At 36.8% G+C, this 11,109-nt stretch overlaps 1 long non-coding RNA gene across 1 annotated transcript in view; it reads left to right on the top strand.

Moving 5' to 3' along the window:
• The first annotated feature begins 585 nt into the window (after nt 1-585).
• Nucleotides 586-11,109, top strand: part of LOC150102370 (uncharacterized) — a 399,049-nt gene continuing 388,525 nt past the window's right edge. Inside the window, exon 1 of the long non-coding RNA XR_016548919.1 lies at nt 586-712. This is a non-coding gene — a long non-coding RNA (uncharacterized LOC150102370). The remainder of the gene's footprint in view (nt 713-11,109) is intronic.

The following is an 11,109-nucleotide window of genomic DNA, read 5'->3' as shown; positions in this document are numbered from 1 at the left end:
ACAGAACGTGAAATCATAAAAAGTTAAATATTTATACTGTGCGATACGTGTTTCAAGTTCTATTTCTAGTATAACCATCCTTCACATTTTTTGGCCAAATACTTTTTTAACTTACACAGTGGTATAATTACATACCGTTAAGGATTGAAAGCATAATTCTCTAGTAGCATTTACTGATGTTAGTAGCTTATCTTAAGCGTTTACACAACAGCAATAAACGAAGCGGGCAAGCCAAACATTTTTGTGCTTAAATCAAACATTTCCTTTAATCCAAACTACTTTAATACATACAATACCAAAGGCATATTTACTCACTTCCTTCTCATTGGTTTGACTGGAGCTTCGTTTTTCAGTTTGTTCATCACTTTTATCTCTAAACCAAACACTTCGTTGAAATTATGTTTGTGTTGGAGTTTTCGCCGTAACATTCATTTCTGTTTGGACGGTGTATGAAGAATGTTTACAGAGTATGGGACGGTAGCGGGCCGCGTGAACAAATATGTAAATATTTCAGTCCAAATATGTACCGACCTACCCTAGTAGTTCGTTCAGAAAGGAGGATGACGCTTTCGATAGTGTACACGTTTCTTCCCTCTGTGCTGATGTGTTCAGTTATCGTCAACGGTACTTAGCTATCGTTAGGCTTAAAGACTTCTCGGAATGTACGAACTCTGTTTTGGATTAATAGAATGGCAACTGCGTATAACAAACGGTAAGTAAAATGTAGAAAATATTCTATAACAAAACTGCGACAAACACTGTCATGACATTTTTTAATGGCTGTGTAAACTTTAAAAATCATGGTTTTAAAATATATACTTTAAAAAATGGTACATTTGCTTAATTTATAGTGCTAATTTTATTCTTGCAAAAACTATTCGTTAAATGCTATATTATCTTTACACCCAGTCGGACACAAAGTTTCTGGAAATTCCAATACGGTGTTGGGGGGCGGGGAATATGGATGTAGGATAGTTGCCACGTGGTTACGTTACTGTAACTATATAGTTTCTATAAGATATTCAACGGAATGCCCAATGAGAATTCAACCTTACATCATTGTTTGGACTGAAACATGCGAACCAAGAAAATAACTACTGTAAAACTTCTAAGTTTTTTTTATTTATTTTTTATTTTTTAAATTTAATATAATAGTAGTCGGTGATAAATGTTTGAACGGTCACTCCGCAAATTGAAATACATCAGATACTGTGATTGTGATGATTTTTTTTTTTAAGTTTCGGATCCAGAGCTTTTTAATAATGTGCATGTAACCAGTTAGCACAGTCCCGCAAAATATGCGAACGATGTGTTTATGGTGGAAGCGTTGTTGTTAGAGTATTTAATCGGCACCACTATTCTCTATTCATCGCGGTTCAGCTTGATTGATGGCATGAGATGCCAATCAGAAGGCTCGACCTCGTATTAAAGACAGGAAATCTAATTTTCTGTCTTTGATTCGCTGCATAGGATTATAACAAGAATCTGTATTTAAGTTTTATGGATTTGGCAAAAGCATATGAAGAAGAGAAATCCCTTCTTCTCCAGGGATTTAGATATTGTCAAAAGTAAGAAAGACTGGAGTTTGGTAACATAGAAGTTAACAAGGTCATCAGAACTCTACTGAACAATGTTTTAGAGATAATAAACTAACCCGGCGAATAAGTCTCATACTGAAATAGTTCAAATTTGTAATAGTATTTTATTATTTCCAGGAATTGTTTCCCACTTAGTGGTATTGCATTTCTGGTATATATGCAGTTTTATATAATAAAATATTGATTATACTAAACGTTTCTGGTTTAACTTCGTTTTATGAGCAGGTTTATCTGTAAAATTTTAAGAGCACGATTCTATTATCGTCTTACGAACTGGCTTTCCCGCAATACCGTTAGCATTTACTTGTTAAGCATCCTTCTGGTTCGATTCATTTGATTTATGGTTTAAATAACTAAGGTTATGACGACAGTGTATTATGGCTGTTAACTGCCTGCGTTCTCTGGCCAGCTTGGCCTTTGTAGGCTGAAAAATCCCACAACTGCCATATGGGAATGACCGACTAACTCACCTCTAGTTGAATGAATGTTCCTCGGATTCGAACGCAGGATCTTTCAACCGAAGGGGAAATATTGTGTTATCCATTACTTTATCTTTTGCCCGATCCTCTAAAATCATAGAAATATTTGAGAACTATGCACAAAAGCATGTTAATTTATTTCCCCTTATTTGTAGTTTTGAAAAAATATCAAATTCTGTTTTCTTTCTCTTCGAATTGATATCTTTCAGAAATTGGTCCAAATCGGGAAAGCTGTTTTATAGAAATGTTTGATTTCCTAACTGTGTCATAGAATCTGTTTGCGTAATGAGTATTACACAAATAGATTCTATGACAGAGCAAGATTCTGACACAAAGCAAATAGAGCGATTCAGAATGTATTCGAAGAAGTAGGTCAGGATGTCTGAAATTTTTCGTTGTGACGCCTGGTGGAATTTTTGTTTAGAATTATGCTGAAGCAACTATGGATGCGTGGCCAATGTGTTATGTCCGTAAATTGCGTGTGTTCTTCTGTACGGTTTGCCTGTTTTGCGGAAGGAAAAACCTTATCACCTCTTATGCCTTGGCGGAAGAAGACTCACACGCACATCTTAAAAATGATTAAATTCTTTGGCACTTTTTTATTTCTCAAAAGGAATAGGCGGCGCTCTTTTATCCCTAACTAATTTTTAAGTCGCTATTTAATCCTTAGTCATCACCGATAGTTGAATTCATGACTTATGTTTGTAAGGTACTAAGGCCACTACGGAACTTTGTGGTTAAATCTCGTAAAGTATTTTTTTATCAGCTGTATATCATTAATCAAAACGACTTGACTTTCCTTAGAAAATCATTAGCAATGCTTCATAGCTGCTTATTGTAATTATTAGATATTTAATTATTTTTTTTAAAAAAAATTGGATACCATATATCTGATAAACAGAAAAAGAAACATACGTACTTAACGATGTATAATACTTCTAACTTATTTGAATATCTAATGTGCGAAGATATTTTTCTGAAAAATTCACTATTAAATAGTAAATTTTGTTTGCGATTTTTTTTCTCACACAGAGAACTACAATGCGTTGCAAAAAATTGCGTGGTTATCCCTTTATGGTCACATAATATGCTGTTTTCCCCATCTTTGGCAGCGATTACAGATTATCGCCCTCCTGTATGGATGTTCTCCCTGAAATACTGGAAAAAAAGATATTAGTATTTTGCTCTATTTCTTCACTACAGAATTCAGTAACTGTGCTGATCGCATTCTCATGAATCTTTTAACAATCCACTTTGGGAAATTTCTGCCCTGTTGCAGCTTCCCCGAGCAACTAAAAGTGATACTGCTCCTAAGCATCATTTTCACTTCACAGTAACAACCGAACAATCGCTACCTGGTAGATCACAGAGCGGAACACCAAGTGTTGAAGCTCGTGATGCGAAAAAAATCGCCTGTTCTCCGCACCGAGTTCCGAAATTCTATAAGCAACGGCAGTACAATTATTCTGAGCTGAAGAAGATGGATTTCCATGACTGTGTAGATGCACAAGCCTAACATCAGTAAGGGCAGCGTCACGTGGAGAGGTATAATGCTCGCCGCCAGTGGACTCTGCAGCAGTGGAAATGCGTTTTCTGGAGTGATGAATCACATTTCATTATTAGCAATCCGACGAACGAGTCTGGGTTTGACGGATGCTAGGAAAACACTGCTTTTCCCAATGTGTTGTGCGAACTGCAAAGTTTGGAGGAGGCATTATGGTCTGGGAGCTGTTGTTCATGGTTCGGACTGGGCTATAATCTTATGCTGCTATCTATAATGACATTGTAGACAATTCTGTGCTTTCAGCTTTATAGCCACATTTCGGTGACGGCCCTTTCCTGTATCAGCATGACAATCTCCTCCCCCCCCCCTCAGAAAGCGAGATATTTGTGGCAACGGTTTGATGAGATGGGTGTTGAAGAGCCCTGATCTCAACTCCCTCGAATGACTGTGGAATGAATTGAAACATCAATTGCGAGCCAGGCCGACATCAGCGACTCACTGATGCTGCTCTGGAAGAATAGATGGGAATTAACGCAGTAATGTACCAAAATCTAGTGGAAAGCCTTCCCAGAAGATTGTAGGCTAATATAGCAGCAGATGGTGGACCAACTCCGCATTAATAGTTTTCAAATTAGAATGAGAGCTGGGATGAGCAAGCGTCCAGATATTTTTGATCATATAGTGTATGACAACACTTCTAAAAGACAGTTATTTGACCGCGTAAACTTGTGGTCACAGTTGAGATAAATGCTACCTATCTTAGCTGATACCTACGCTGCACCATAAAAGTAAGTGTCCCGCCATAGGGACGAAAGGACACTTACTCCTGCTCAGATATTTATTCATATTTCATCTTTCTGAAAGTTATTAATTAATAATGCAAACAACACAGTCATAATTCTTACTGCTTGTTTTGAACGGAATAATAGAAATATTATAGGTGGTCGTCAGAGTTCTGGGGAACTGAACATTGATCTGACTAACTTTTCTGTATTGATTCATGAATTAAGCAAGTGTGAAAGGTCGATGCAGCTGAGAAACACATGTTTGTGTTCATACGTCCACAGTATCTTCGAATAGCGATTTAACAATTTATAATCTAGTAACAACGAACACTATAATAGGTAGTCTCAAATTACTAACAAAATACAGAAGTACCAATACATAGGAATGAAATAATCTACACAGGCAGATTCCAGCGTAGTTGTCAGACTACAGGCAGGTATGCTGGATTCTGTGTTGCATGGCTCATGGAAACAAAGGTAAAAGATCCATTTCCAAAACTGTGCACAACTACAGTTGTTTAGTGCGTCCCTTACCTTTATATCTCGTATCACGTAGTTTTTTTTACTGGTACCTTCTGAGGAGAAAAATGCCGATATAATTTTTTGCTAGATAGTGTATGCTCTGTTTTCCTTTTAATCGTGTATTTTTTTTTCTGTTTTATTTTTCATTGAGAATAACCATATTATTTTTGCCTACCTTAATATATTTTTCATGTAATACATTTTATGTGGTATTGTTCTAGCTTTCTGTCTGAATTTCTTCACGCTATTTTTTAATTGCATGTACAAGTTGAATATTTCAATCCCCTACTATTTCTGGGTATATATTTTTTAAAATTAACTACACTCTTTTCTTTTATTCCAGTCACAATCAGAATTGAGGCACTACAAAATTTTAAATGCGAATTTTATATTGGTAGTTCGCTGAATTGCATAGCTGAAGTTTTCATGTTCCAGTATGGTAACGAACTCTACAAAGATAGGCTTGGGAGCAATTAATTCCGGAATTGATTTGACAGTGGAGTCAACACACTGGATACAATGGAACATCTGATAAGGGCGAGGCCACTACATCTCGCTGTTGTAGTGAGTTTCTTTAATGCAAATGGCGATTGCATTAAAGAAAGTATAACAATAATAAATTCTATCTGCCTTGCTATTTTGTCTTGGAGAACAGGTTACATTAACGAGTTTCCTACTGAACGTGTAAACCAAAGGTAGACATTGTTTTAGTTGACTTTATAAAACCTCGATACTTTTTTTAATAGATCAGTTAAAATTGTCTGAATATTTTAATGAAAATATTCAGACAATTGAATAGAAAATAATGCAAATATGTATATAATATGCGGAACTATCAAAATAATATTAGTAAAAATTAGAAGCAATGATGGCATTCAAACTAAATTTTTAGAGTTGTTTACTTTCTCTGTTTTCATGTTAGCGTGTTATCTATTTGTTTGAAGTCAAAAGAAAGTAATTATTTTGTAAACTAATAACAGGGGGCGCTAAATAAAGCAGACGAAGTAATCGTAATTATAGCAAATGATTTCAATATGCGTATGTGTCTAATCGTGATTTCTATGTGCAGTTATTCTTTCCCAAATGTTTTTAAAGCAATAATTAGCAAAGATGGACAGCTTGTTTTTTAAAGTTAAACACAATGAATGGTTTATGTGATAATGAGCGATGCTATGAAGGTAAGTTTGATATGCATAATTACATAAAGTTCAAATTTGAATTTCCAGTAGCTCGGAATTTACCTTGTAATAGGTATATTACTTTACTTGTACTTTCTCGTTGATTTTTCTCCTTGAAATGAATGTATTATATTGTTCATTATATTTTCAGGTATTAATATTACAAGAAATAAAATTTCAGTAATTAAATTTTAGAAAATAATTGCTCGGATGCGTAGTGTTTATAAGCACGTTGTTCATGTTTTTTTTTTTTTTTTTTTTTTTTTTCATGGAAGAAATTTATGTTCGTCGAGATGATAAAAAGACTTCCTGTGTATTAGTATAGCGCAATTATTATTATCGTTATTATTTGCATTTGAATTTTGTTTATTTCCAAGTGGTTTGTTCCAAATTCAACTATGAATTAAAACCTTAATTTTAAGCATGCGGTCTTTATCCAATGCCTCGAAGAAACATCTCGGTAATGTTATGTTTTTTTAGTTTGTCATTACGCTAGATATTTTAACCTAAGGGGGCATGTTCAAAAGCAGAATTACTTAAATGAAACAGTGTAGTTATAACAAAGATGCAAGTTAAAGGATAGATTAAAAAGATTAAATTATATCATTTTTAGTTATTTTATTTATTTTATATATTTTTTGTACACTGAATTGTTTGAGTGCTTTCTCTGACTCAAATTCAAGAACGCTGCCGAGCCAGTGAAGGCACAAACAACGCTCACACGGCTTCACGATAGCCTTAGAACCAGAGAAATGCTTCATTATTAATGGACTGCTAATTTACATTACTGTTCGTTAGGTTAGGTAGGGCAACGGAGGATTCCTTCCCCCCCCCCCCCTCTTGGAACTACTTTTTCATATCCAAAATTGTTGGTATAAGTGAGACGTGGTTAGATGACGATGACATCCTGACAGGAATAGAGATGAACGGATATGATATTTTTCGTGAAGATAGACAGGGAAGAAAGGGAGGAGTACTGTTCATGGTAGCAGATGAGTTGTGCCCATCTAAGGTGGAATTTCAAGGTGCAAATAGTGGTCACGGTTTTCAGGCGGTATGGTGTGAGGTAGAAGTAAACAGGATGAAATATTTAGTTGGGTGTTGCTATAGACCTGGTAATATGGAGGGTAATGAGAAGGAAATGTATAGGCAAATTGGCCTAGCTAGCAAGAAATTAGTTATTGTTATGGGCGACTTTAATTATGGTAGTATAGACTGGAAGCAAGAGACTGCATCTGGGAGTAAAGAAAATTAATTTTTGGAGTTTTTGAAAGAAAATTACCTTAGGCAGCACGTAACGGAGGGTACACGAGGATCAAGAGTATTGGATTTGATCATCTCATCAGATGATGTTATTATAAATGAGGTGTCAAATCTTCCACCAGTTGGTGAGAGTGACCACGAGGTGATCACGTGCAGGGTGACCAGTCATTCGAGGACGTCTGTTAGAAAGGGATATATGTGGAATTATAACACTGGTGATTACGGAAAGCTCAGGAAACAGCTTACGATAATAAATTGGAAAGAGGAACTGGATGGAAAGGATATCAATTCTGCTTGGGCCATACTCAAGAACTATTTGGTGGAGGCAATATCAGAGTGTATTCAATGGGTCAAGAGGGTAAATAGAGTGGGTGTAAAATGGATGAATCAAGAGATAAGGTATGCATTCTGGAAGAAGAAGGTATTATGGAAGAAACACAAAATGAGTATTTATAACAACCAGTTGCATGAGAAGTACAAAGAGCAGGCGAGGAAGGTGACTAGCTTAGCAAAAATGCAGAATGAGCAGCAGTTAGCTAAAGCGGCCAAAAAAAAAATCCTAAGCAGTTTTTTCGATATGTCGCCAGTAGAAGAAAGAATGATTATAGTAGGATGGAATTGATTGGTGAAAATGGAGGAATGATAACCGCTGCAGAGGATATAGTTGAGATATTTAGTGAGCAATTTCTAAAGGTATTTCATTCTTGTGAATGTGGCATCATGCAGAACTTGAAAGGAGGAACTGTTAGTAAGTGAACAGGAGGTATATGAGGAATTGAATAGACTTGATGTAAATAAGGCTGTGGGACTTGATGCTATTCCACCACATGTCTTGAGGGAATGTGCCAGAGAGTTAACAACAGCTTTTGTATATCTTTTCAACATGAGTCTCTCACTGGGTCAAGTTCCAAAAGAGTGGAAAGAGGGTAAAATTGTTCCAATTCATAAGGGAGGTGATAAGAGTAAGGCTTTGAATTATAGACCAGTCTATGTGTCTGGAGTTGTGGTCAAGGTATTAGAGAAGTTTGTTAGGAATAAGATTCAGAATTGGGTTGACAACAGAAAAATACTCTTTGGCAGCCAGCATGGATTTACTAAAGGAATATCGTACTTTAGCAACCTGCTTACTTTTTATAATAGTGACAAATGCGTTGGATAAGGGTGTTGCATATACAGTGGTATATTTAGATTTTGCAAAGGAGTTTGATAAATGGCCACATGACAAGCTGGTAATTAAATTGGAACGGATAGGGCTGAACAGTAGATTGGTTCGCTGGATTGGAGATTGGCTGTCTGATAGGTATCAGCGAGTTGTCTTATGGAGGAGCAATATCCCAGAAGAGGAAAGTTACTAGTGGTGTACCTCAATGGTCTGTTTTGGGTCCATTGCTGTTTAATTTGTATGTAAATGATATCTGGAGAGGTCTGAATAGTGATCTGCAGTTGTTTGCAGATGATGCAAAGTTGGGGAGAGCTATCAGGAGTAGTGTGGATGCTGTAGCTTTGCAAGAGGACTCGAATACACTGGCTGAATGGGTAAATAAGTGGGGATATCAGTTGAATGTTTCAAAGTGTAAGGTTTTGAAATTTGGGAAGCAGAGATGGGATATAAAGTACACAATCGGTGCAAATATCTTGGAAGAGGTAGAGGAAATGAGAGATCTGGGAATGATTGTAGACAAGGACCTAAAATTTCGGGGACATGTTACTAAAATAGTGAAGACAACACAGCGGAAAATGGGAATGATGCGGAGGACATTGACTTGTAGAAGCAAGGATGTTATGGTTCCTTTGTATGAGGCTTTGATCAGGCCACATATGGATTACTGTGCACAGATCTGGTTACCTGGTTTTCAAAAAGATGAAATTGCGTTGGAAAAAGTTCAAAGGCGATTGACTAAGGTGGTTTCTGGTCTCTGGAATGTAGAGTATGAAGACAGATTGACAAAATGCAATTTGCAGAAATTGGTGGATAGGGGGAGGGATATGATTGAGACATAAGCTGTTAAGAGGTTATTACCAGATTAATGTCGGGGAGGTTTTGCACAGAATGGGTGAGGATAGCAGGAGAACAAGAGGTCATTCCTGGAAGCTGTATAAGGAGGGTGTGAGCAAGGGAGTGTGGAGCAGGTTTTTTTGCATGGAGAGTGGTGAGTGATTGGAATGCTTTGCCCGAGAGTGTGGTGTGTGTATTTAAGGCACAGTATGATAAACTGTGTATAACAGTGGACCTCCCACGATGAGTCTTTGACTCCATGGAGGTTTTTATAATAATAATAATAACAATGTTGAGAAATGCGTACGCTGTATTTTGCATTTTGTAAAAGCACTTGAGAGGTTACCACATGCCAAATTGATACTTAAGTTACCACGTATGGATTTAGATATCAAGTTACCAAAAGTGTATTTGAAAATTGGCAGGGCCACATGACTCGATAATGGGACCATTGCTGGTCAACTTTTATGTCACCGATATTGCCATTGAACTACTAGGAGATATTCAATTCTCTGTGGATGATGTGCAGCCATGGAGGCTTAATAGAAATAGTGCTGAGCAGGGTGATCTGAATAAACTGGATAGTAGCAGATAAATTGGAACTCCATTTTAGCTTCGCTAGGGTAAGATTTTGAACATGGGGATCCACAGAAGACTAGATACTCTGTTTATGAAACTATACTCGAGGGAGCGGAAAAGGCACGAAAATAGTGATAACGGATAGAAAGCTGAAATACAAGGGACATATTGCAAACGTGATAGATAATTCAGAGTATTGCTGCTTGCTACAGACATTGATCCTCAGAGATCAAGAGGTGGTGTTCTATTGTATAAAGTCCTGATCAGAGACAACACCTGAACTGTTGTGCTGCTCAGATTTGGGTCTCTGTACCTCAGTCGGTATCGATGATTCCCTTTGGTTGTAAAAACCTGGGTTTCAATTCGTCTAGGACGCAAAGAACTTTTTATAAGGACTTTCAACTGACAGCGAGTTAGTCGATCTCATAGAGATCCCGCAAATGTCCAGAATAGACGCAATTAACAGACATAATGCAAATTCGACAATAACTCCAAATAGCTCTGATCTGCTCACCAGTATTTCGATGGACTGAAGAAACTTTGGAGAAGAAGTCGACAAAAATAATGTAAGGGCAGTGGAATGATACTGCGAAGATAGACTGAAGATCAAAATATCCTATTTATCCAAAGTGAGAAAGAGGGCAATCGCAAGGAACTTCGCAAACATCCGGTAGGGACAACGGAAATTATTCTTTGGTGGAAGGTAACAAGGAAGGGAGAGTTTGACAGAAATGTGACCTGGCTCTAAATTTCTTGAGGATCTTCGAAATATGTCTTCAGAGATTCCAGCAAGGAACTAGAACTCTCCAAACAGGCTCCGGGTAAATCCCCTCCCCTCATTCCTTAACCAAAATCAACAGCCTACACCCTCGTACCAATACCATGGAGGATAGAAAAGGAAGGAAAATTAGACTTCCTGGACATCCTTCTCCCTAACTTTCATTCTGATGTACTGACTACTCTGTCATAAATTTATCTTTACTGGCCGTTTTATACAGCAAAATTCGACACATTATCTCAGTAAATGAGCGTCATCAAAATTTTGCTGAATAAATATATGGCACATGTCGTTTTCTCTAACTCTCATGAATTTGAACTTGACAAATCTAAGGTATTATGCAGAATAATGGCTTCTTTATACGAAAAATTCAACTCATTCTTGACTCTCATAAGTCTAAGAACCATGACTGTACAGAATTCTAGTT

Source organism: Typopeltis vanoorti, chromosome 10 (genome assembly GCF_054136105.1).
Source record: "Typopeltis vanoorti isolate ZY-2024b chromosome 10, IOZ_Tvanoo_1.0, whole genome shotgun sequence".
Classification (NCBI taxonomy): Eukaryota; Metazoa; Arthropoda; class Arachnida; order Uropygi; family Thelyphonidae; genus Typopeltis; species Typopeltis vanoorti.
The sequence above is the reverse complement of the archived record's forward strand: the minus strand, read 5'-3'. Positions and strand labels throughout refer to the sequence as shown.